The 26,167-nt window shown below is 36.4% G+C and overlaps 1 protein-coding gene across 4 annotated transcripts in view; it reads right to left on the bottom strand.

Annotated features, from left to right (window-relative positions):
* The window catches only part of LOC119867493, a 680,463-nt gene that overhangs the window by 640,574 nt on the left and 13,722 nt on the right, over positions 1-26,167 (bottom strand). For 3 of the 4 annotated variants that reach the window (XM_038583468.1, XM_038583469.1, XM_038583470.1), the window contains exon 3: positions 15,210-15,368. The exons of the other annotated variant lie outside the window; for it this stretch is intronic. The gene's annotated coding sequence lies outside the window, so the exon portion shown is untranslated. The remainder of the gene's footprint in view (positions 1-15,209; positions 15,369-26,167) is intronic. 4 annotated transcript variants of the gene reach the window in all.

The following is a 26,167-nucleotide window of genomic DNA, read 5'->3' as shown; positions in this document are numbered from 1 at the left end:
TCACACTGGCACTAAGTTGTCCTGCTTCTATTGTTAGAAGCTAAAGAGAAAAAGGGAAACCTAAATTAAGTAAGTAAATGATATGCTTGCACCTAGTTGAAGCCAAATAATATCCCAGTTCACTGTACAAATAAATAAAAAAAAAAGTAATTAAACATTAGAGTCATGACATGGCACAATAAATTAGATAAGATAAATTCAAAGGAACCCATCCCATAACAGACAGGATCAAATACAACTTTCAATAGATGATTTGATTTTAGCAAAAATAATAATCATCATCATCATTCAATGTATTCAATTAAATTCTTAGGATTGTTTATGCTTAATTTATTGATTCTCCTCAATTCCAACAAGCTATAAGCATCAGAAATAGATGCCTAATTTTATGTCCTTAAAAATTGATATATTTTACAACAATTTACATCAACATCATAAGTCTAAAATATTCTTTCTTCTAAAAGTTGTTTTTATATTATTCAAGTTTTAAAACCAATAAAGTGGTAGAAGTGTGAATCAAAAATCAGGAATTCAAATCAGTTTCATAGAAGCCTTATTACATAACCCTGAGTTCTAATACCACTGCAGTTCAATTTTTATTCATAAAAGTGGGCTTACCTTAAAAAGTATTGAGAAGAATAATTTTATTAATCATAAATTTAAGAATCTAAAATAATCTGGTAAAATATGCAGTCCAACCCCTCATTTTACCAATGAGAAAACTCAGAGATATTAGAATGACTTGACCAAGGTTACCTAATAAGTCATGGTAGTAGTGGGCTGAGAACCTAGATCTAATCATTGCATCTATAGAAAAATGCCAAGCATTGTAAAAATGCCTCTTAATGATAATGATGCTTTAACTCAACAGCCTATTGTTCTTAAATTGATTCCTGGGCACTGTTCTTGTTACATTCTTTAAGTACAAAAAAAAAAAGCAGCTTACTGTTCTGGATTTATACAATCAGATTTGAGGTCTGACATTATTGTAATTGCTTGGTCCTTGAGTCAGCTGGCAGTGCATCAACCATTAAAATCAAAAGCATATAAAAAAGCAGGAAGATCCTGGCAATGTATAAATGCACTTAGAAAGAAAAGTCAAATTTGAACCTATCAACCTTGGCAGTTTTCCTTTAAGAGAGCACAGAAAAGCCACCGTGGCCATGGAAATTAAAACTGCGTCTTAAATGAATGAGAGATGCTGAAAATATGAGAAGCTAAGGAAAGAATAATAAGCATTTGAAGCCTCTATACACCAATCAGGGTTTTTAAGATACATTTGGGATTCCATGTAATAGATGAAGCATTGGAGTGAATAATAAGACCAAACTATAAGAATAATTCTCTTCTCCTTATCCTAGACTCAGACCAATCAGTGTGATAGTGCACAATTTATATTTAAATGTAAATTTCAAAACTAATTATGATTTCCAAATAGCAGATGGTAATTCAGTTAGAAACATAATCAAAAGAAAGATTCATTTAGTTTGCTTAAAAGGCTTTAGCAAACAGGATGAAAAACAAAGTCCGTACTGGTCATGAGTTCCAGAAAGTACACTGGAAGCTGTGGACATCCCATGGATATTATAATCATTTCCATTTAATCAAGGTCCTAATTGAGCCAGAATCCTCTGGTTTCTTGCTGAAGTTGTTTGAAGACTTAAAGAAAACCCAGCATCAACCCATTCCCATGGGATTTCTCTTTAGCAACAGTTCAGTCAGTAGAAGCCCTGGTTTCCTTTGCCAGGCATATTAGATCTGTTCTTATAAGCTACCACATAGTATATCATATATCCTAGATTTACAGCAATGGTCTCAATCTCAATTTTTGTATCCCATTATCAGAATCATAAGTCTCAATATGTGGCTAAAGAAATATGATCTCCATGACTTGGCACAAAGGTGAACCAACAAGGCCCCCTTAGGAAGACTCTCAAATCTTTGAAGCAGGCCTAGCATTTGGTATTAAAGGTGAGTTCCTGGTTACCATCATATGGAAGCCAGTTTCTTAGAAAGAGGACCAATGGACAGTTAAGGTTTCATATTGTTATGAATTTAGTGACTGTGGACTGGTGATCCAGAATATACTCCCATTCTGAAATAATTACATATGCCAGCCACAACATGACACTGCTCAAACCACTGTCTGAAATATTTGTTCAAAAAAAATTCTCCACTGATGCACAATGTGCATCCAGAAGCACCATCTAAAAGAAAACTGGTATTTATAGAACAATGTAAATTCTTTTTGTAAAACAACTCCTAAGTATTCTGGATTCCACATTGCTAATGCACCTTTATTCATTATACTTAGGGAGAAAGGAAAAAGTATCTGTGAACTCTAATTTTGTTAGCACTTATTTGCTTTTATTTATTTTCACAAATGCATTTATTTAAAGATTTTATTTATTCATGAGAGACACAAAAAGAGACAAAGCAGAGACACAGGCAGAGGGAGAAGCAGGCTCCATGCAGGAAGCCCAATGTGGGACTCAATCCTGGAACCCCGGGATCACGCCCTGAGCCAAAGGCATCTGCTCAACCACTGAGCCACCCAGGCGTCCCAGCACTTCTTTGCTCTCTTTAAAAAGAGGACTAATGAGAGGCTCGGAAGATGGCAGAGTAGTACACTAAGCTTGCGATAGTCCATGGATACAAGTAAATAACACACATCACCATAAATAACCCAGAAAACAATCTGAAGACTGGCAGGGGAGAAAAAAACCACAATTAAAGGTAGACAAGAGTGCACATCTAAGAAGGTAGGAAGAGTGGAGATGTGGTCTTGGGCAAAATGGACTATGGTCATTCAGGGTAAGGAGGGAGCCAAGAAGGGTGAGACACAGGCTATCATACCAGAGAGCCCACACAGGGAAGACAAAGCTCATAGTATTTGGCTTTGAATGTGAGAGGGGCTGAATTTCATGAGTTCTTACAACCAGTGGAACTAAAGCCTGGAATTTCAAAAATCAGCAGCTCAACACCAGGAGAGCCCAAATGGCAGTAGGAAGCTGAATTCACAACCTTTAACCTGGTGTGAACCTTTAAAGAAACAGCAGAGTTACAGTATAGAAGCCACAGTTTAAAAATGCCTGGGGCACATGCAAGGAAGGTATTCACTCATTTCAGACCATGGGCTGAGGGGAAGAGATCCCAGGGAAACCCATCCAAGAACAAAGAAGATGGCAGGTGCCATTTCCCTCCTCTCCCCTACAACACAAACACACAACCACCTGCAGTGACCAGCACCACACCAAGACTCCCTACCTAACTTGTTTACACCAATCTTGCCCTCACAGGCTTCAGGGGATCTGTCCATTTAGTCACACTTGCCTCAGTCCTGGTGCTGCAGGTTCCCTTACCCAGAAGACTTCTACAAACCCCATCAACATGGCATCACTGAACTTGAGGCATCAGTTCCAGTGGTGGCTGCTCATTTCATAAACAGACCAGAACTTGTTAAAACATGCCCACATAGCCAGGGACCAATCGTGGCTACAACAGGCAAAGAGAGCCTTGCAGATAACTGAACTAAAGGAAAAAAAAAAAAAAAAAAAACAGCCAGGGCACAACCACAAGGCACACGTAGCACACATAGGAGACAAGCACCTGAGGCATCAAGTCCTGGGGAACAGGACTGCAGAAACACTATAGGAGCTCTTCATAAGGCCATTACCTTTGAGAGCAGAAGGTGTAATTGACTTTCCTAACAGAAATAGACACAGAGAATTAGAGAAAATGAGGAAACAGAGGAATACATCCCACATAAAAGAACAGGACAGAAGCACAGCAAGAGACCTAAGCAATAGAGCTATAAGTAAAATATGCCTGATAGATAATTTAAAGTCATGATCATAAGATACTCACTGGACTTGACAAAAGAATGAAGGACATCATGAGACCGTTAACAAAGAGATAAAAAAAATTTACCAGAGATGAAGAACACAATTAATGTGTTTCAATTAATAAAATTGAAAATACACTAGATGGAATAAATAGCAAGCTAGATGAATCAAAGGAACTAATTAAAGCCGGAAAATAGAGTAAATGTAATCAAGCTTAACAAATGAGAAAAAAAATTAACGCAAAATGAAATAGACTTAGGGAACTCTGTGACTGCATCAAGCATAACAGCATTCACATTATAAGGATTCCAGAAGAAGCAGAAGAAGAGAGAGCAAAGGGGGCAGGAAATTTATTTGAAGAAATAATAGTTAAAAACTTCCCCGATGTGGGGAAGGAAACAGATATATGAGTCCAGGGGGCACAAAGATGCCCAACAAAATCAACCCAAGGAGGTCCAAGATGCAGGATAATTAAAATGTCCCAAAAAAAAAAAAAAAAAAAGGAGAAAGAAAAAATTTTAAAGGTAAAGAGAAAAGAAAAGACAGATTTCTTTTTAGCATAAATTTTACAGGCCAGAAGAAAGTGACATGATACATTCTAAGTGCTGAAAGGGATTTATTTCAGATCTAAGGACACTGCAGATTGAAAGCAAAGGGATGGAGACTTATTTATCATGCAAATGGATGTCAAAAGAAAGCCAGGGTAGCAATACTTTTATCAGACAAAATAGACTTTAAAACAAAGATTGTAACAGGAGACAAAAACAGATACTATATAATAACAAGTGAGACAGGGCACCTGCCTGGCTCAGTCATTGGAGCATACAACTCTTGATTTTGGGATTGTGGGTTTCAGCCCCATGTTGAATGTAGAGACTACTTAAAAATAAAATATTTTACAAATACTACTACTAATAATAAAGGTGAATATCCAATAAGAAGATATAACAATTATAAATATTTATATGTTCAACATGGGTGCATCCAAATACGTAAAACAGTTAACAACAAACATGTTTATAGCAATACAGGGCTACCTCAATAAGCAAGAAAATTTTCAAATAAACAACCTGACTTAACACCTAAAGGAGCTAGAAACAGAAGAACAAACAAACGCAAAACCAGCAGAAGGAAGGAAATAATAAAGATTAGAACAGAAATAAATAATGTAGAAACAAAAAACAACAGAAAAGATCAATGAAACCAGGATCTGCTTCTTTGAAAAGATCAACAAAATTGGTAAAGCTCTAGTAAGACTCATCCAGAGAGAGAGAGAGAGAGAGAGAGAAATCAAACAAAATCAGAATTGAAAGAGGAGAAATAACAACAAACATCACAGAAATACAAAGGGTTGTAATAGAATATTATGAAAAACTATATGCCAACAACCAACCTTGAAAAAATGGATAAATTCCCACAAACATATAATCTACCAAAACTGCAGCAATGGAAAATATGAGTGGACTAATTACCAGAAATAAAATTGAATCAATAATCAAAAAACTCTCAACAAACAAAAGTCCAGGACCAGATGGCTGGCTTCACAGACAAATTCTACCAAACATTCAAAGAAGAGTAATACTGGGGATTTTCCAAGATGGTGGAGGAATAAGAGACCTTAGTTTTATCTGGTCCCAGGAATTCAGCTAGATGGCTATCAAATCATTCTGAACACCTATGAACTCAATCAAAGATCTAAGAAAAGAAATGCTGCAATTCTACAAATAAAAAAGTGACCACTTTCTGCAAGGTAGGTGGTATGGAGAAATGAATCTAAAGCAATATATGAGAAGATAAACCTTGAGGGGAGGGAGCCTCCATAAGTCGGCTACCAGAAAGTCATACAGCAACAGAGTACATAATCAGAACTTATGTAAGTCTGCTCTGGTGAAGGACATCCTGGCCTGCAAGGTGTTTAGGTAACAACGTGGGGGTGGAATCCTAGGTGGGACAGTGTGGTCTCAGGATTCTCAGAGTCACAGGGATACAAGGGTGCCTGAGTATGGCAGAGTTCTCAAGCATTAGAGCAGGGAAGCTGGCTGCAATCAGCAAGACCTGGAATGGGCTCTCACCTCAGGGTTGCCATATACTACAAACTGTGACACAGTCAGGCAACCATTCTCCAAGCATGGGCCCAGCAAGCAGTAGAACTGTGGCTAGAATACCCTCCCTTCCCCCAGGAGTTGTGGTGCAGGTGTGTGCTACCAGAGTCTTCAGGGTCTGAGGATTCAAAAGGGAATCATGTACCTGAGATTAGAAATGCTCAGTCACAGCTTGGGTGAGTACAGAGTGCCGATAGAGACCATGGAAACAGTATTGATTATGTGCTTTTCATCCTAAAGCAACAGAATACACATTCTTCTTGAGTACATTCTCCAGAACAGATCACATACTGAGTCACAAATCAGGTCTCAACTGGTACCAAAAGACTGAGATCATTCCCTACATATTTTCAGACCACAATGCTTGGAAACTGGAACTCAATCACAAGAGGAAATTTGGAAAGAACTCAAATAAGTAAAGGCTAAAGGACATCCTACTAAAGAATGAATGGGTCAACCAGGAAATTAAAAATTCATGGAAACGAATGAAAATGAAAACACTACAGTCCAAAACCTTTGGGACACAGCAAAGGGAGTTCTAAGAAGGAAGTATATAGCAATACAAGCCTTTCTCAAGAAAAAGGAAAGATCTCAAATACACAACCTGACCTTATACCTAAAGAAGCTGGAGAAAGAACAGAAAATAAAACCTAAAAGCAGGAGAAGAGAATTAATAAAGATTAGAGCAGAAATCAATGTTAGAAAAAACAAAAGAAGAGTTGAACAGATCAACGAAACTAGGAGCTGGTTCATTTAAAGAATTAATAAGATCAACAAACCCCTGGCCAGACTTACCAAAAAGAAAAGAGAAAGGACCCAAATAAACAAATTCATAAATGAAATAGAAAAGATCACAACCAACATCAAAGAAATATAAACAAGTATAAGAATATATTATAAGCAACTATGCCAATAAATGAGGCAATCTGGAAGAAATGGATGCATTCCAGAAATGAATAAACTTCCAAAACTGACACAGGAAGAAAGAGATAACCTGAACCGACCCATAACCAAAAAGGAAATTGAAGCAGTAATCAAAAATCTCCCAACAAACAAGAGTCCAGGCCCAGATGGCTTACCAGGGGGAATTCCACCAAACATTTAATGAAGAAGTAATACCTATTCTTCTGAAACTGTTTCAAAAAATAGAAATGAAAGGAAAACTTTCAAACTCTTTCAGTGAGGCCAACATTACCTTGATCCCAAAACCAGACAAAAACCCCACCAAAAAAGAGAATTACAGACTAATATTCCTAATGAACATAGATAGAAAAATTCTCACCAAGATACTAGCCAATGGGACTGAACAGTGCATTAGAAGGATTTACCATGACCAAATGGGATTTATTCCTGGGCTGCAAGTATAGTTCAACATCCACAAATCAATCAATGTAATACAACATTAATAAAAGAAAGGGCAAGAACCATATGAACTCCATTGATGTAGAAAAAGCACTTGACAAAGTACAGCATCTTTTCTTGATTAAAACTCTTCACAGTAGTGTAGGGATAGAGGGAACATACTTCAATATCATAAAAGCCATATATGAAAAGCCCACAGCAAATACCATTCTCCATGGGGAAAAACAGTGCTTTTCCCCTAAGGTCAGGATCACGACAGAGATGACCACTCTCACCACTGCTGTTTAACATAGTATTAAAAATCCTAGCCTCAGGAATCAGATAACAAAAAGAAATAAAAGGTATCTGAATAGCCAAAGAAGTCAAATTCTCACTCTTTGCAGATAACATAACACTCTGTGGAAAAGCAAAAGATCCCACCCCAAAATTGCTAGAACTCATACAGGAATTCAGCAAAGTGACAGTATATAAAATCAATGCACAGAAATCAATTGTATTTTTATACACTAACAATGAGACAGAAGAAAGATACATTAAGGAGTCAATTCCATTTACAATTGTACCAAAAGCCATAAGATACCTAGGAATAATCCAACCAAAGAGGCAAAAGATCTGTATTCAGAAAACTACTGAACACACATTAAACAATCCATTTGTAACTGCATTAAAAAGAATAAAATACCTAGAAATAAATTTAACCAAGAAGGGGAAAGACTTATATACTGAAAATTACGAGACATTAAGGTAAGAAATTGAAGAAAGTACAAAAAAATGGAAAAATATTTTGTGATCATGTATTGGAATAATTAATATTGTTAAAATGTCCATACTACCCAAAGCAATCTACAGATTCAACATAATCCTTAAAAATTCCAATGGTATTTTTCACAGAAATAGAAAAACAATCTTAAAATTTGTATGGAATCACAAAACACTCCAAATTCCCCAAGCAATCTTGAAAAAAAAGAACAAAGCTGGAGCCATCACACTCTCTGATTTCAAACTCTATTACAAAGCTATAATAATGAAAATGGTATAGTTATTAGCATAAAAACAGACACATTAATCAATTTGATAGAATAGTGAGCCCAGAAATAAACATATACATATGTTTAAATTTACAAGAAAGGATCTAAGAATATATGATAGAGAAAGGACAGTCTCTTCAATAAATAGTGCTGGAAAAACTATACAGTCATGCAAAAGAATGAAACTGGACTTTCTTACACCATATACAAAAATTAACTCAAACGGATTAAGATACAAATGTAACACCTGAAACCATGAACATTCTAGAAGAAAACATAGATGGTAAGCTCCTTAACACAAGTTTTAATAATGATTTTTTGAATCTGATACTAAAAACAAAAGCAAAAATATCAAGTAGTACTATATGAAACGAAAAGGCTTCTGCACAACATAGGAAACAATCAACAAGATAAATAAAAAGGTAACCTACTGAATGGGAAAAGATATTTGCAGATCATCCATCTATCTGGTAAGGGGTTCATACCCAAAATATATAAAGACGGCATACAATCCAATAGCAAAAACACAAATAATCCTTTTTAAAAATGGGGAGATCTGAATAGACATTTTTCCAAAGACATACAAATGGCCAACAAGTAAATGAAAAGATGCTCAACATCATTAATCTTCAGGAAAATGAAGGGCACCTGGGTGGCTCAGTCAGTTAGCATCTGCCTTCAGCTCAAGTCATGATCCCAGAGTCCTGGGATCAAGCCCTGTGTAGACGCCCTGCTCAGTGGGGAGCTTGCTTCTCCCTTTTCCTCTGCCACTCCCCAGTTTGTGCTTTCTCTCTCCCTCTCTCCCTCTCTCCCTCTCCCTCCCTCCCTCTCTCTCTCACACGCACAAATATTTTTTTTAAATCTTCAATAAGATGAAAATCAAAACCATAGTGAGTATTACCTCACACCTGTCAGAATGGCCAGTATCAAAAAGACAAGAAAAAACAAGTTTTGGTGAAGATACAGAAAACAGGGAACCCCTGTGCACTCTTGATGGGAATGAAAATTGGTGTAGCATCTATGGAAAACAGTATGGAGGTTTCTCATAAAATCAAAAATAGAATTATCATATGATCCAGCAATTCTACTACCAGGTATTTACAGGAATAAAATGAAAACACTAACTTGAAAAGATATATGCATCCCTATGCTTATGGTAGCACTCTTTACAATACCAAAGATATAGAAACAATCTTAAGTATTCAATGATAGATGAATAGGTAATGAAATTGTGGTATATATATACAATGGAATACTATTCGGCCATAACAAGGAATGAAATCTTGTCATTTGTGACAACATGGATGTTGAGGGGTTTATGCTAAATGAAATAAGACAGAGAGAAACAGTGTACAACATCACCTTCATTTACAATCTTTAAAGAGAAAAAAAACAAGATCAAAGATATAAAAAACAGACTACTTGTTACCAGAAGCAAAAAGTGGAGGGTGAGATAAGTGGGTAAAAGGGTGGATGGGGTGTCAAAAGATTTTTTTTAAGTTTTTAATTAAAAAAGAAATTAAACAAAATTTTTTAAACATAATGGAATCCAGAGTCTCCACAGTCTCCAGTATTTTTCAAAATGTCCAGGATACAATCCAAAATCACTTAACATATTAAAGAAAAAAAAAACAGGAAAAAAAATGACTTATACTCAAAAGAAAGGATAGGAAAGTGTGACCTCAGGATGACCCTGACATTAAAATTGGCAGACAATGATTTTAAAGCAGTTATAAAACTATGCTTAAGTACATAAAGGAAAATATGTTTGTAACAAATATAAGTATGATAAATCTCAGGAGAAGTGAAAACTATATAAAAGAAACAAATGGAAACCATTGAATTAAAAGAAATGGAAACCATTGAGTTCATGAATAGGAAAATTCAATACTGATTAGCTGTCAATTCTTCCAAATTTTATCTATAAATCCAATGTAATCATAATCAAAATACAAAAAAATTAAAAAAAAAAAAACATTGTTCTGTGGATATTGACAAAGGACACACAAAAGACCAAGAATATCCTTACACAATAGTGAAGTAGAATAGCAAAGTCAAAGGACTGACACTATTTGACTTCAAGACTTAACACTAAAATTACAGTAATTAAGACAGTACAGTATGGTGAAAGAACAGAGAGGCAGATCAATGGAACAGATTAGAGAGCCCAGAAACATATTCATGCTTATATAGCCAACTGATCTTTAAGAAAAAAGCAAAGGCAATTCAATTAAGAAAAGATATCCTCTTGAGGAATGGTGGGAGAATAAATGTACATAAAAAAATTTACATGCAAAAGAAAAAAGAAAAGAAATCTAGACACAGACTCTCCACCTTTCAAAAAAATTAATGCAAAACGGCTCATTGACCTAAATATAAAACACAAAGCTATATATAATACAGGAAAATATAATATAGGAAAAAATTTGGTGACCATGGGTTTGACTGCGGTTTTTTAGACACAAAACCACAAGCACAATCTATGAAAAAAAAAAATCAGTAAGTTGGATGTCATTGAAATTTAAATCTTCAGCTCTGTGAAAGATGCTGTTAAAAGAGCAAAAAGACAAGCCTAAGACTTAAAGAAAATATCAGCAAAACATACATCTCAAATAAGATTTTTATCCAACATATACCAAGAATTCTTAAAACTCAACAATAAAAAACAAAACAATTAGAAATAGGGAGATTCATGAAATTCTTTGACAGACTATACCCTACCAGTGCCACCAGTGCCACCATTCCATCACCAAAATTGTTCTCATGAAACTGAATGACCCATTGAGGAAAGCCAGGACTATTAGTGTGGGTGATGCTGTGCACTTGTCATATATGGGCTGTTTATTATGTTGAAGTATATTTCCTCTATGCCTAGTTTAAATTTTTACCATGAAAGGATGTTGGATTATATTGAAAGCTTTGTCTAAATCCACTGAGATATTTATATGACTTATCCTTCATTCAGTTAAAATGTATCACACTTATTGATTTATGTATGTTGAAGCATCCTTGTATCTCAGGGATAAATCCTTCATGATCATAGGGTATAATCCTTTTAATGTGCTATCGAATTCAGTTTGCTAGTATTTTGTAGGTGCCAGTACCCCATAATGATGTTTTCTTATTCTGGTATTCAGGGTCATCCAACACAATGTACAGTACCCTCACACTAAGCTCTCAGTCTTCATTTTCCTTCATTTCCAACCAAATGTAGGCAGGTAAAAATCATCAGATATTTGCGAGAAACCTACAGCACTTAAGAAAAAAAAAAACATACGAAGTACAAAAAAAAATTGTCTCTGGATGAAAAAGCAAGCATTTGGAGAAACAAGACAATTTAAAAAGTATGCCCTGATTGAAGTAGACTTTGCTGAGCCAAACATTTCAAATTTATCTCTTGTTTGATACACTGGGATTTTGACACTTTGGAACAGTATACCATGATAAGAGTTGGAGTGGATAAAAGCTATGCTCTTCTTGCATTCTCATAAAAAAACCATGGCCTATAGACCCTTAGGAACACTGCCATATATCCTCAGAGATACAAGTACTCTAAAGACCACTGTTATATTCAACTCTAAACTATTAAAAAATTTAAATGAAATGTTTGATCATTATAAAAGATAAATTAATGAAAGTGATTAATAAAGAAGTAAAAAAAAACTTAATAGAATAAATTCAAGTGGCAAAGATCTACATTCCCAGTTTCCACCATGAATGAAAGACAAAGAAGGATAAAGAAACCAGGCCCAAAGAGGCTTTACTTGTTAATCTTCTATAAAATCATCAAGTAATAATTATTAAGTTATTTAAATTTTACAGCCTACATAAAAAGAAAACTTCCCAATCCAAACTAATATATTAGTAAGTTTGTATTCAAAATTTGATTTAAAGGATAGTATGTCATAATTAAGTAAATATTACCCAGGAATGTCAGCAAAAATGGCAGGAGGACCTCTGAAAGTTCATTCCTTCATAAAATCAATGAAAAACTTGCAAAAAACGTCAGAATCAACTTTTCAGAAATACTCAAAAGTTTGCAATACTCTAGGAAGCATTTAGTCAAGAAAAATGGCTAGATCTTGATAAGAACAGTGAACTTTGTGGCATTTAACACACCCTATGCCATTTGCTTCCTATCTCTTCAGCAGCTTTGAAAAAACAACAAACCATTTAGATATTGCAAGGAGCAAAACAGACCCAGAGCTCTTTCAGAGGCTCAATTCCAAAGAGGAGTCATTATTTGATGTCTCATTGTTCCTGGTAAGGCCCTACTGGAAAGGCTTGTCATTATCAACAATCAAGAGGGAAATGACCCATCACATACAAGGATTCTCAGTAACATTAATTGCTAATTCCCTATCAGAAACCATGGAGGCCAGAAGGCAGTGGGATAATGTATTCAAAGTGCTGTAAAATTAAACCATCTCAACAAAGAATTCTATATCCAGCAAAACTAACCCTCAAAAAATGAAGGAGTACTTAAGATACTCCCAGATATTATAAAAACTAAGATAGCTCTTCTCTAGCAGATCTGCCCTACAATTAATACTAATGGAAGGTTTTCAAACTGAAATAAAAGGATACTAGGCAATAATAAAATAAAGAACACCAATAAATATAATTACATAGGTAAATGTAAAAGGTAGTATAAATATATTTTTTGTTTATAACTTATTTTCTATCTAATTTAAATGACAAATGCATAATTCAATAATTATACATCTTAATTGGTGGGCAAATTAAATTACAAAAATGTAATCTGTGACAATAACAGCATAAGAGGATTAGGGGATTGGATCTATTAGGAGTAGAGTTTTTGTATACTACTGAATTAAGTTGGTATTAACTGAAATCAAATTGCTATAAATTAAGATGTTAATGGTAACCCCAAAACAACCAATAATGAAAATACTTTAAGACATATAGTAAAAGAACTGACAACTGGTATTTTTTGTAATAGAAAATATCTATTTAAGGGCAGCCCCGGTGGCAGCAGCAGTTTAGTACCGCCTGCAGCCTGGGGTGTGATCCTGGAGACCCTGGATCGAGTCCCACGTCAGGCTCTCTGCATGAAGCCTGCTTCTCCCTCTGCCTGTGTCTTTCCCTCTCATTCTCTCTGTGTGTCTCTATGAATAAATAAATAAAATCTTTAAAAAAAAAAAAAGAAAATATCTATTTAACACAATAGAAAGTAGTAAGGGAGGATTGGATGAACAAAAAAAAAAGATATAAGATATATTTAAAAAGCAAAATGGAATGTGTAATTCCTAACTTATTAGTAATTATATTAAATGCGAAGAAATTAAACTCTCCAATTAAAAGGCAAAAATTGCTAAAATGAACAAAGAAACATGATCCAGTTATATGCTTTATACAATCGACATACTTCAGATTCAAAAACACAAATAGGTTGAAAGAGAATGGAAAAAGATACACCAGGAGATCCCTGGGTGGCTCAGCAGTTTAGCACCTTCCACCCAGGGCATGATCCTGGAGTCCTGGGATCGAGTCCCACATCAGGCTCCCTGCATGGAGTCTGCTTCTCCTTCTGCCTGTGTCTCTGCCTCTCTGCCTCTCTGTGTCTCTCATGAATAAATAAATTAAAAAAAAAAAAAGAAAAAAAGAAAAAGATACACCATGCAAAAGTAATGAAAAGAGCTAGAATAACCATAGTAACATCAGACAAAATAGAATTTAAGACAAAAACTGTTACTAGATGGGGGATCCCTGGGTGGCTCAGCAGTTTAGCGCCTGCCTTCCACCCAGGGTGGATCCTGGAGTCCCGGGATAGAGTCCCACATTGGGCTCCCTGCATGGAGCCTGCTTCTCCCTCTGCCTGTGTCTCTGCCTCTCTCTCTCTCTCTCTCTCTCTGTCTCTCATGAATAAATAAATAAAATCTTTTTAAAAAAAAAAACTGTTACTAGAGACAAAGAATGACATTTTATAATGATAAAAAGTGTCAACCAAGAAGATATAACATTTATATATACATAGGCATCTAACAACAGAGCCCACAAATGCAAGAATAAAAAACGGAAATAATTAAAGAAAGAAACAGATAATTCAACAGCAATAGTTGGAAATTTCAATACCTTCATTTTCAATAATGGACAGAACAACTAGACAGAAAATCGGTAAGGAAATAGAAGCCTTAAACAACACTATAAGCCAACTAGACCTAATGGGCATCTATAGAATGCTCCACTCTATAACAGAAAAATACATATTACATTCAAGTACACATGGAATATTCTCTAAAATAGACCATATGTTAGGCCATAAAACAATTCTCATTAATTTAAGGAATTGAAATCATACAAAGTATATTCTCTGATGACAACAGAATGAAACTAAAATCAATAAAAGAAGGAAATTGGGGAAATTAAATAACACACTCCAAGATAACCAATGGGTTAAAAAAAATCAGAAAGGAAATTAGAAAATACTGTGAGATTAATAATAAAAACAAAAGTACAACTTATAAAACTGTGGAACTGAGTCAAAGCAAGACTTCAGAGGGAAATTTATAGCTGAAGATGCCTACCTTAAAAAAGAAGGTTGGCATATTTCTACACACACACCCCCTTCAATAACTACACTCTGATAATATTAAAATAGCATTTGAAACATTGAAAAGCCTTCTATAATACATGGCCATTTTCTGACTACTGTATTTCCATGTAAAGAGTATATATTTTCATCATTTACATATAAGACAGGCCTGGAAATCCTGTCTCTTTCCTACTTTTGTTCCACCTCATCTTCACCAGAAGGGTGGAAGAGGATTCTCTCTCCCCTTTATCTCTTTCATCCAACCCCCTGCTCACACCAAGTGAAAAGGAAATAATTTACCATAATAATTAACTACACCTGGAAGGTTTGTTTGTTTGCTAGGTCTCCATGAACATCCGGGACAAGCCAGGAGCCTGGTAGGGGGAAGAGTAGAATGGGAAGAAGACAGGAGAACAAGGGGAAAACAGACTTCCTAGTCCCCCAGGTAGTGAATTCTCAATTGTCTGAAGGTGACCTGAGAAAAGAAGAAAGAGAAGTTCACAGAAATCATTCAATTCCAAATTTATCCTTGATTCTGTCTAATGAATGCTTTCTGGTATCTGAGACTGAGCCCTTTTGTTTTTCTAACTATGGCAGTTAATGTATTATAAAATACATTGCAGTCTGTGGAGAATGAATGATTCTGTTCTTAATTCCATTTTTCTTTTCATTTCTTTAACCCTCACTAAGCCCTCACTCACAAGCTAATCCTACTCTGCCACCTGGCCAACTCCTCTTAGTGGCATCACTGTTTCACTGTTCTTTATGTGCCTTTTACAAAGCCCTTCAACTCTGAATGATCCAATAAGCATCTCAACTCAGGAATAGGTCAAGAATAAAGAAATACAAACATAAGTTAACTATTTAAAATAAAAATTTTTTACAGTTTATACAGTATCACTATTTTTAACAATATCCTTGTTCTGAGAGTATTGATCTCAACTCTGGGCTAATGACTGCCAAATTTAATTTTTCCATGCTATTCTAACTCACACTCCATAACGTAATTCCAGTTGCCTATTGAACTTTCATTTTGATGTCTCATTGTCACAGCACCAAACTACATAAATAGCACTTGATTCCCACAGAGTTCCCAGTGCCAAACCCTCTCATGGGCATTCTGTGTCTCACTTGTCGCTGAGAATTAGAACAGCTTTGCTGGTGCCTTTATTTCAATAAGCCCATCATTAAAGCAACAACTTCAGCCTCTGCCTGAAGTTCCTCTCTTCACAGGGCTCGGCCTCAAATCCAAAGTGTCACACTCTCCTCCCCACTTTCAGGCACATATGACCACAATCCTTATGCAATTAAACTCCCAGACAGTTTATCCCACAGGCCTACATATAAACCTATTTAGGCTTGTAGTAATATCCCAAGGAAAATCATATCCATGAAGTCAGAAATCCCTCACTACCATTCAACTGTGTTCCTCCTCATTGCAAGTAAATGGGATAACTACCATTTGTGATATCAAGCAAGGTCTGCAAGATTTTCTATGTCCATTCTCAGAAGACAAGCAATATTTTTGCAACAAAGGAAAAAAAACCTGTAATTTCTTCTATGCCTTGTTAAAGCCTTTATTTGTTTATAATCAGATCTTGCTAGTTTTTTATATTGCTATAAGGAACAGGGAGACTTTGGATTTCAGTGATGGTGGCCAAAGTAATTCAGATCATCCTACCTACAAAGGAAAACTGGAAAGAAGAGATAAGAGATAACATACATACATCATTCACCTAGATGGGTCAGGAGAATTAAGAAGATTAAAGAATAACTTATCTGAGATATTGGAGAAGTCAGAGATTCAGAGAAGTTAGCCAAACATTGGCCTCTTTTGCCTGTAGAGCATTTATCAATTTTAAGTGAGGTGACTGAGACACTAAACAACACTTTTTAACAAGCTTAGCAACAAGCATGGCAAAATTGATTCCAGGCTTCCCAATGATATGAGCCCCAGTAAGCCATCCATCTTTGTTTTGGCACTCCCAAAGAGCTGTACCCTGTGATTTAGGAAAACCACAATAAAACCCCAGCTTCAAGTCATCTGAGTGGTTCAGAAAATATAAATTGGATTAAGGTAATCCCAAAGGTAGGTGTTTGTAGATACTTGGAAGAAGGGAGGGAAATCCCCTATGGAAGACAATAACATCTCTTAAGTTCCAAGTAATTTCTACAGATAATTTTTCAAACAAAATATCCAGCAGATAATCAAGTATAAGCAAACATGAGAAGTCAAGACAACACAAACAAGAGTAAGTATAATCAACAAATAGCTCCAGATTTGAATTGATCAGCTATAAAGTTAAAATAGCTATGCTTTTGTTTCATTGAAAAGACTAAAAATTTTGTCAGTGAACTAGAAACTATATCCAGTGACCAGAAAGTTTATACTGTGCCAAATAGAAATTCTAGAATTGAAAAAGAACCAAACTTCAGAATTCATTTGATATGTTTCACTGCATATTAAACTCAGCTAATAAGAGAATCTGTAAACTGAAAGCTCAGAAAAAAATACTTAAGAATAAAACACAGAGGGATCCCTGGGTGGCGCAGCGGTTTAGCGCCTGCCTTTGGCCCAGGGCGTGATCCTGGAGACCCGGGATTGAATCCCACGTCAGGCTCCCGGTGCATGGAGCCTGCTTCTCCCTCTGCCTATGTCTCTGCCTCTCTCTCTCTCTCTCTCTCTCTATCATAAATAAATAAAAATTAAAAAAAAAAAAGAATAAAACACAGAAATAGAAAAGAATGGACAAAATAGAATTCAGGGTTTGGTGAGGGGTTTTTTGTTTGTTTTTTCTTTCAAGATGTACTTTATTTTTTTTTATTTTTTTATTGGAGTCCAATTTGCCAATATATAGCATAACACCCAGTGCTCATCCCACCAAGCGCCCCCCTCAGTGCCCATCACCCAGTCACCCCAACCCCCTACCCACCTTCCCTTCCACTACCCCTTGTTCATTTCCCAGAGTTAGGTGTCTCTCATGTTTTGTCATGAGACAAAACTGATATTTTCTTTTTTTTTTTTTTTTTTTAATTTTTATGTACTTATGATAGTCACACAGAGAGAGAGAGAGGCAGAGACACAGGCAGAGGGAGAAGCAGGCTCCATGCACTGGGAGCCCGACGTGGGATTCGATCCCGGGTCTCCAGGATCGCGCCCTGGGCCAAAGGCAGGCGCCAAACCGCTGCGCCACCCAGGGATCCCCAAAACTGATATTTTCACTCATCCTCTCTCCTTTCCCTTTATTCCCTTTCATTAATTTTTATATTCCCCAAATGAATGAGACCATATAATGTTTGTCCTTCTCCGATTGACTTATTTCACTCAGCAAAATACCTTCCAGGTCTCTCCACGTCGAAGCAAATAGTGGGTATTTGTCATTTCTAATGGCTGAGTAATATTCCATTGTATACATAGACCATATCTTCTTTATCCATTCATCTTTCTTTTTAAAAAAAAAGATTTATTTATTTATGACAGACATAGAGAGAAAAAGAGGCAGAGACACAGGCAGAGGGAGAAGCAGGCTCCATGCCAGGAGCCCGACGCGGGACTCCATCCCGGGACTCCAGGATCGCGCCCTGGGCCAAAGGCAGGTGCTAAACTGCTGAGCCACCCAGGGATCCCCTCCATTCATCTTTCAATGGACACCGAGGCTCTTTCCACAGTTTGGCTATTGTGGACATTGCTGCTATAAGCATCGGGGTACAGCATCCCGGCGTTTCACTGCATCTGTATCTTTGGGGTAAACCCCCGGCAGTTAAATTGCTGGGTCGTAGGGCAGATCTATTTTTAACTCTTTGAGGAACCTCCACACAGTTTTCCAGAATGGCTGTACCAGTTCACATTCCCACCAACAGTGCAAGAGGGTTCCCCTTTCTCCACATCCTCTCCAACATTTGTTGTTTCCTGTCTTGTTGATTTTCCCCATTCTCACTGGTGCGAGATGGTATCTCATTGTGGTTTTGATTTGTATTTCCTTGATGGCCAGTGATGCAGTGCATTTTCTCACGTGCTTCTTGGCCATGTCTATGTCTTCCTCTGTGAAATTTCTGTTCATATCTTTTGCCCATTTCATGATTGGATTGTTTCTTTGCTGTTGAATTTAATAAGTTCTTTATAGATCTTGGATACTAGCCCTTTATCTGATATGTCATTTGCAAATCTCTTCTCCCATTCTGTAGGTTGTCTTTTAGTTCTGTTGACTGTTTCTTTTGCTGTGCAGAAGCTTTTTATCTTGATGAGGTCCCAATAATTCATTTTTGCTTTTGTTTCTCTTGACTTCATGGATGTATCTTGCAAGAAGTTGCTGACGCCAAGTTCAAAAAGGGTGTTGCCTGTGTTCTCCTCTAGGATTTTGATGGAATCTTGTCTCACATTTAGATCTTTCATCCATTTTGAGTTTATCTTTGGGTATGGTGTAAGGGTCTAGTTTCATTCCTTTGCATGTGGATGTCCAATTTTCCCAGCACCATTCATTGAAGAGACTGTCTTTTTTCCAGTGGATAGTCTTTCCTGCTTTGTCAAATATTAGTTGACCATAAAGTTGAGGGTCCACTTTGGATTCTCTATTCTGTTCCATTGATCTATATGTCTGTTTTTGTGCCAGTACCACGCTGTCTTGATGACCACAGCTTTGTAGTACAACCTGAAATTGTTCCCCCCCGCCTTTTTTTTTCTTTTTTTTCTCTCTTTTTCTCCCTTTTCCAGTACAACTTGTTTTTGGCCACTCTGCACTGAGCAAAATGACTAGAAGGAAAAACTCACCACAAAAGAAAGAATCAGAAACAGTCCTATCTCCCACAGAGTTACAAAATTTGGATTACAATTCCTTGTCAGAAAGCCAATTCAGAAGCAAATTATAAAGCTACTGGTGGCTCTAGAAAAAAGCATAAAGGATTCAAGAGACTTCATGACTGCAGAATTTATATCTAATCAGGCTGAAATTAAAAATCAGTTAAATGAGATGCAATCCAAACTAGAAGTCCTAACGATGAGGGTTAACAAGGTAGAAGAACGAGTGAGTGACAAAGAAGATAAGTTGATGGCAAGGAAGGAAACTGAGGAAAAAGAGAAAAGCAATTAAAAGATCATGAGGATAGGTTAAGGGAAATAAATGACAGCCTCAGAAGGAAAAATCTATGTTTAATTGGGGTTCCCAAGGGCGTCGAAAGGGACAGAGGTCCAGAAACTGTATTTGAACAAATCATAGCTGAGAACTTCCCTAACTTGGGAAGGGAAACAGGCATTCAGATCCGAGAGAGAGAGAGAGAGAGAGAGAGAGAGAGAGAGACACCCCTAAAATCAATAAAAAACACTCAACACCTTGACATTTAATAGTGAAACTTGCAAATTCCAAAGATAAAGAGAAGATCCTTAAAACAGCAAGAGACAAGAAATCCATAACCTTATGGGGAGAAGTATCAGAATAACAGCAGACCTCTCCACAGAGACCTGGCAGGCCAGAAAGGGCTGATAAGATATATTCAGGGTCCTAAATGAGAAGAACATGCAGCCAAGAATACTTTATCCAGCAAGGCTCTCATTCAGAATATAAGGAGAGATAAAGAGTTTCCAAGATAGGCAGAAACTGAAAGAATATGTGACTACCAAACCGGCTCTGCAAGAAATATTAAGGGGGACCCTGTAAAAGAAAGAGGAAGTCCAAGGAAACAATCCACAAAAACAGGGACTGAATAGGTATCATGATGACACTAAATTCATATCTTTCAATAGTAACTCTGAACGTGAATGGGCTTAATGACCCCATCAAAAGGCGCAGGGTTTCAGACTGGATAAAAAAGCAAGACCCATCTATTTGCTGTTTACAAGAGACTCATTTTAGACATAAGGACACCTACAGCCTGAAAATAAAAGGTTGGAGAACCATTTATCATTCAAATGGTCCTCAAAAGAAAGCAGGGGTAGCCATCCTTATATCAGATAAACTAAAGTTTATCCCAAAGACTGTAGTAAGAGATAAAGAGGGAAACTACATCATACTTAAAGGATCTATCCAACAAGAAGACCTAACAATCATGAATATTTATGCCCTGAATGTGGGAGTTGCCAAGTATATCAATCAATTAATAACCAAAGTTAAGACATACTTAGATAATAATACACTTATTCTTGGTGACTTGAATATAGCACTTTCTACAATCAACAGGTCTTCTAAGCACAACATCTTCAAAGAAACAAGAGCTTTAAATGATACACTGGACCAGATGGATTTCACAGATATTTACAGAACTTTACATCCAAACGCAACTGAATACACATTCTTCTCAAGTGCACATGGAACTTTCTCCAGAATAGACCACATATTGGGTCACAAATCAGGTCTTAACTGATACCAAAAAATTGGGATCATCCCCTGCATATTTTCAGACCATAATGCTTTGAAACTAGAACTAAATCAGAAGAAGAAGTCTGGAAGGATTTCAAACACATGGAGGTTAAGGACCATCCTGCTAAAAGATGAAAGGGTCAACCAGGAAATTAGGGAAAAATTAAAAAGATTCATGGAAACTAATGAGAATGAAGGTACAACCATTCAAAATCTTTGGGATACACCAAAAGCAGTCCTGAGGGGGAAATACATCACAATACAAGCATCCATCCAAAAACTGGAAAGAACCCAAATACAAAAGCTAACCTTGCACCTAAAGGAGCTGGAGAAAAAACAGCAAATAGATCCTACACCCAGCAGAAGAAGAGAATTAATCAAGATGTACTTTAAATTTACGTTAGTTAATATGTAGTGTAGTATTAGTATCAGGGGTGGAATTTAGTGATTCATCACTTGCATTTAACACCCAGTGCTCATTACAAGTGCCCTCCTTACAGAATGTGGTGGTTTTAAAATATATCCAAAAATTATTTGGCATTTCTCCTCTCAAAAGGTAGAATCTAATTCCTCTCCTCTTGGTCGTGGGCTGAATTTAATAATTCATTTCTAACAAATGGAATGTGGTGGAAGTAACAGTGTGGAACTTCCAAAATTAGGTCACAGAAGGCATTACAGTCTCTTCCTTGCATTCTCTATCTTGTTTCACTTAATCTGGGGATAGCCAGATGTCATATCAAAGACACTCAAGCAGTCTTATGAAATATATCATCCATGTGTAAGGAAATGAGACCTCCTTTCAAGAGCCATCTGAGTAAGCATCTTGAAAGAGTTCCCTTTAGCCACATAAAACCTTTAGATGACTAGGGCTCTGGCCAACAACTCAATTGCAATCTCATGACAGAGCTTGAACCAGAATGATGGTTGTTCTGTAATTTCTGATCTAAGGAAACTGTGTAGTAACTAATGTTTGTTGCTTTAAGCTATAAATTTTGGGATGATTTAATTAGTCATAGATAACAAATTCACGGAGTAAAAAAAAGCAGATACAGTAAGAAGTCTTTACATGCATCTTACTAAGGTTTCAGAAAAACATTAAACAGAGTAAAAATAATACCTAAAAAAATATGATTGAGAAATTTTCAAACTGAAAACAAAAATCCATAGGTTCATGAAGAAAAACTATCCCCAAGAAATACAGATTTTAAAAAATCCATATCGAGGTATGTTATAAATTGCTGGGAAAAAGATTAAAACTTAAAAAGCACATCCCCTCCCAAAATGACAGAAGTACAAAATTATACTGAGACCTTTCTTCTCACCAGAATACAATGAGAGCCAGAGACAATGAAATGGTCTATTTAAAGTGATAGAAGAAATGAACTATTCTACAATTATATAGTGAATATATCCTTTAATAAATAAAACAAAATATATTTCCAACCAAACAAAAACTGGAGGTCACCAACAGGCCAGCAATAAAGAAATACTAAAAGTATTTTTTTAGGTGAAGGAATATGATCATAGGAAGAGGCATGGAAATGAAGAAAAGAAAAACAGAAAAATAAAGAATATAGATGATAATTATATGGGTAAATCTTAGTGTATGTTAACTGTATAAAATAAAAATAAAGTTTTCAGTATTTAAAATACATGTATAATTAAAATAACAACAAAAACACAAAAGACAGGAAGGGAAAATCTCTTAGGAGATGGCATAAGTATTAATGTATATTAGATTCTAGTAAGTTGAAGATCCATGCTGTACTATTAAGAGTAGCCACCACAAGAATTGTAAAAGAGTATAACCAACAAGTAAAGGAGGAGCAGAAATGGAATTTTTAAAAAAGATTTTATTTATTTGAGAGACAGACAGCATGGGCACAAGTGGGGAGGAGGGGATGGGTAGAGGGAGAAGGAGAAGCAGACCCCCCACTGAGCAGTGAGCCAGATGCAGGGCATAATCCCAAGACTCTGAGATCATGACCTTAGCCGAAGGCAGATGCTTAACTGACTGAGCTACCCAGGTACTCCATAAATGGAATTAAAAAAAAAAAAAAAAAAAAAAAACACTTAACTAACCAAAAAGAAGATGATAAAGGAACACTGTAGCTAAATTCTCTACTCAGGGTCCACAAGGCTGAAACCAAGGTATTAACCCTGGCTGCAATCTCATCAGAGGCTTGGGGGCCACTTCCCAACTCAGTAAAGTTGTTGGCAGAATTGAGTTCTTGGAGGTGAAGTACGAAAGCCCCATTTTCTTACTGGCTGTCAGCTCCTATAGGTTGTTCTCAGCTCCCAAAAACCACCTTCAGGTCCTAACCACAGGGCTTTTGAAACGTGACAACTTACTTTATCAAAGCAAGCATGAGAATCTCACTCTGGTCCACTATGACAGTTTCTTACATAAAGTAACATAACCACAGGAACGACTAATCACCTTTGCCATATTACCTAATCTAATTCAGGGGCAATGAGCCCACCGTGTCCACAGGTTGAGCCCACACCCATGGGGATAAAATCACAGAGCAGGTGAACACCAGTGCCTGGGCATCTTGGGAACTTAGAATTTGACTTACCACAGTGTGGACTGCAGGGAGACAGAGATTATAAATGAACAGGAACACCCTGAATGGACAGATAGTAACTGGAAAAGAGGAATAAAGTAGAATCCCCAGAATGGTAGCAAGAGGAAAAAGAGCTCAGCAAACAGCACTGGGGGGAACTGGGAGAGCTAAGAGCTTTGTCTGGCAATGGATTTTGTGTGAGGCAGACAGTAAGGAAAAGCTACTATAAAAAAAAAAAGAACTTAAGGAAAATCTTAATAGAAGAAGGGAAGTTCTTAATATTAAGAACTTAGTCCCTCTTCAAATATTTTCTTCCAGAGATTGCCATAAATGTCTTCATTTCTTTCAACAAATTGTATGTGTAGCTATTTTTGTTTCTTATTTTTATGTTTTGCTCCACTATTGTTCATATCAGTACAACGGACTCAAGATAAAACCACATGCGCCAACATAACTTTGATTACACTGGAAAGATCAGGCTTAGGACTCAAATAGACCTTAAATCAAATCTTTAGTCCTTCACTTACTGGCTAAGTTAGCTTTTTAACCACCACTTATTACTCACTATGTGTCTATGCTAATTGATGTTGCTTATTTAGTGGGTGATCAAGATACTGCCTCTGGTAGACTGGTTTATCTCCTATAATCTGGTTAAGTGACAGCTGTGATCACCAGCCAATCCAAATTGACAATAAAATAACTAAACACAGTTTATTTCTTCATTAAATTCCTAAAGGATAAATTTCCCACTGTCCCTATGGTTGTACATATTAAAGAGGATATCTATAACTGCCTAAAGTATATATTAAATGTCAGCTTCAAGTATTATAATTTTTATTATTTCTTCCACCATAGGAAACCAAGTAGCAAATATCAACTCATAATCTGAAAAACAGAAAAGTACAGTTGAGAAATGTTAGAAGGGGAGCTCATATTAAGATCATGCTTCCCAGCAGAGACTGCAAAAGCACCTCTGGGGCTGAGGCTGCCATTTATCTTGTCCACAGATGTTTTCTCAGAGCTCTGCATATAATAAGTGCTCAATGAATACAATATTTAATAAATGAAAACAATATGCTATGTCTAAATATCAGTTGTATTTTGGTGTACAATGGCCTTATTAAGGGGTCCAGCTTCAGAGTAGAGGTGGGAAACCTACCTGTCAGGAAGTCAAGGGCTGGAAGAGCTTGGAAAGGTTGAGAAATAAATTACGTTCCTGCTGGAAGATACTGTAACTGATTCATTCATTTCATAAACATCCTTTAGCTACTTCCTATGTTCAGATATTATAATTGATAGATGTTAAGTATAGGAGACATGATTACAACTGTCAAGAATCTTCAGTTCAGTAGAAAAAATACTTGTATACCAATAATTTCTATACAAGGCTAGATGTGGTAAGTGGCATGTGTAACACAAAATTGTACAGGAGTTCAGAGAAAGGAGAAATCGCTTTAGACTGTGGATTAGCTAACTAAGGCCCATGAGCCAAATTCATCCTGTGACTTGTTTTTGTCAAGGTCCATGAGCTAAAGATAGTTTTCACATTTTGATAAAACAAAGAATAAATAGACTATATGTGTCCTACAGAGCCTAATTTTAATATCTGTTCCTTTACATAAAGTTGTGGACACCTGTTCACAATGAACAAAGAAGAATAAACAAAGATGGCTTTACAGAAGGCACATTTGATCTGGGCCTTTAACTAAAGGACAGAGATGGGATGGGAAAAGGGCACTTGGAATAGAGAGAATGAGTGAAAGCCTTGAGTGAAAGCCCAGGGCAGTGAGCTTCAGGGACATCTGGAGAATGATGGTGACAAATCCTATTTGGCAGGACTATGAAGCTTACAAAGGGAGAAGTAGAAGAGTCTAGAATGGCTGCCTGTGTTGGGTGGGCTAAGGAAGTTGACTTTGCAGTAACCAAGGATATCACACTCCATATCATGGAGTTTTTGCAATCGTCTCTATTCAAGGACTCTAATGATAAGAGTGAAGATGATTTTTCACAAAAAGAGCACCACAGTAATGAGATTTTTATGACAATTAGCCAAGAACGAACTCTGTGTTTCATTCTGGCCACCAAATAATTTATGATGACAACATGTATTCTCTTAACTGCAGCCTAAGTCAAACTGAAACTCCCAAACGGGTGCCTAAAGATACCTTGTTTTATTACATCGCATCTCCTCCATCATCTACCTCCCTGAAAATGTGATTTAAAATGGGACTTCAGACAGACCCTCCAGTGTAGCTTTGTTTCACATGACACTATGTTATTAATGCATGACACTATATTATTAATAATATTCACCAACAAGTCTCAGACCCACTATTTCACCCTCATTTAGTGGCAAT

Source organism: Canis lupus, chromosome 34, assembly GCF_011100685.1.
Source record: "Canis lupus familiaris isolate Mischka breed German Shepherd chromosome 34, alternate assembly UU_Cfam_GSD_1.0, whole genome shotgun sequence".
Classification (NCBI taxonomy): Eukaryota; Metazoa; Chordata; class Mammalia; order Carnivora; family Canidae; genus Canis; species Canis lupus.
The sequence above is the reverse complement of the archived record's forward strand: the minus strand, read 5'-3'. Positions and strand labels throughout refer to the sequence as shown.